Source organism: Nematolebias whitei, chromosome 15 (genome assembly GCF_014905685.2).
Source record: "Nematolebias whitei isolate Nwh7 chromosome 15, NemWhi1, whole genome shotgun sequence".
NCBI lineage: Eukaryota > Metazoa > Chordata > Actinopteri > Cyprinodontiformes > Rivulidae > Nematolebias > Nematolebias whitei.
Window position 1 is genome coordinate 19,996,363 of NC_056512.1, and position 2,346 is coordinate 19,998,708.

The following is a 2,346-nucleotide window of genomic DNA, read 5'->3' on the forward strand; positions in this document are numbered from 1 at the left end:
CGAGTGCTATAGTGGCTGAAAATGGTAGTGTTCAATATTTTCAGTCAGAATGAATGAAAACGGTCATATCTCAGCCAAAAATTGGTTTATAAATATAGGAAAAAAATCCTTAAATACATTGCTTTGGCAAATAAGTCACAGGGCATGCAAATTATACAAAAAAACGTGACTTATAGGCTGAAAAATATGGTAATCTTAAATTGAAAATGTCAGAATTATAATAGTTTTGTCCAAAATCTCAAATTTACAGTTGAAACCAATGTTGAACAATCCAGTTTGTGAGCGTTCAGGTTATAAATTATGAAAGATTCTTAGCTAGTACCACAGTAGAATTTGGCTTTTATTATTATTTTTAAACCTTTATTTAACCAGGCAAATCCCATTGAGATCACCGATCACTTTTTTTAATTGAGACTACCTGCACGTGCATATGTTTGAACTGTGGGCGAAAACCGGAATACCCGGAGAAAACACCCGTAAACACGAGAATAAGCAAACTCCACACAGAAAGACACCAGGACTTAATGGGGGATTGATCCCAGGACCTTCTTAATGTGAGGCAACAACGCAAACCACTAATCCAGCGTGCTGCCCACATATCTGCTCAAATATCTGTGCAACTGTCCAAGTTAGCCATGTTTGTGTTGGGTAAGGTTGATTAGCTGTGACTCTTGAATTAGACTGACTGGAAAAGTTAATCAGCTGTAGAGGAACTTCAATAATTATTTTCTGGGAGGTTCAGTAAACTCTGTTCTGTGATGTATGGACACATTCTTGCGCTGCAGGAGTGATCCGGGAGTTGAAGTTGGAGGGAGACTATTTTCAGGTGTCCAGTTTTATTTACAGTAAACCTGACATCAGCTGAAGACAGCCTAACTGAACATGAGGTCAAGAGTCTCCAAACCAGACCTGTCCAGGTTTGGTTGAGGTCTAAATTGCCCCTCAGAGCAGGGGGGTTATTTTATCACTCTGGCACGTGGCAGCTCCACTGGGTTCTCTCTTGTAAAGGGAGGTGGAGGAAGGAAGTCACCAGGTTGTAAATCAGACAACCAAAGTGACAATCCATCGTTCCTGTGGCATGTTTATTGTGCTTTTCTCTACGTTTCTCCAGAGACCTTGTTACAGCCGTCCAGTATTCCCAACTAAAAAGGAACTCTCCTGTGGGTTTTTAGATTGCATCAACACATTTAACCCGTCAACCCCCGTCTCAGCCTTCATTGATTTAACTTAACTTGCAAATGCTTTCTACATATCAGTTTAAAATCATTTTATGTATATTGTGCAGTTTACTTTTATAGTATCAACCATTAAATGCTCAGTATGTTACGTTAGCTGCAGATTAAACTTTTTTTTTTAAAGTCAAAATCTGGGGAATATGGCAGTGGTTCTCAAACTTTTCATGCCATGCTCCAGTCTGGAGGAAGAATAATTTTCAGGCTTGTATTTGACTCAAAAAGACTAAACATCAAACTAGTCCAATTTAACTAACTTTTATATTGTCAATTTAAAGACTAGTGTTTGAAATTTTGTCTTGAAATGGCGCCCTTAGGCTTAGCTTCTTAAATGCGGACCAACCAAACAGATCCTCAACTTTCATTCATTCATTCAACCTTTATTTATACAGGTTCATCTCAATGAGCCACGACGACTCATTTACAAGAGAGACCTGTTTAAGTGTTGTTGTTTAAGACCTGTTTAACTTCACTAGAGCGGTAAAAACAGACGACTCCTCCAACCTCTAATTACGGTACTCAAGAACAAAGAAATTAAAAGAACCCTAATAATAGTCTAATCTGTACACAGAAAACAACAGATATAAACTAAATCAGATGGAACCCAATATGTCATTTTTTTTACAATAAAGTTCAATCTGTGCAAAAGAGCACAACTATAAAGTACTTTTATTTATTAGGTCAGCAGTGGTGGGCAGTGCACAACTAATCAAAAGGTTAGATTCGCTACCCCATTTTCCCGCTAACTACAACGTTAGCTTTGTTAACGCAAAACCACTAAACAGGTAATAAAGAAATAAAAATATAAATAAAAAATTTAAAAAGCTAAAGCTAAACCACAAACCGCTCTGATGACTGTCACTCAGTCTGCATCACAGGTCTTTGTTGCCTTCCAGTTGAAGCGACGTCGACCAATCACGTCTTGTCACGTGTACACATAATAAGCCAATAGCGTGCCAATCAGACTCTTTGAGACACGCCCACAACAGACAGGAACATGGTTGAGAATTTTGTTATCAGACTTAAAGTTAACCTCACTAGCATTATCAGGAGGGTCATGGGAGTTTGCCCATCCAGTCTGCATGTGTTTTGTGGACTTGGAGAAGGCATTCGA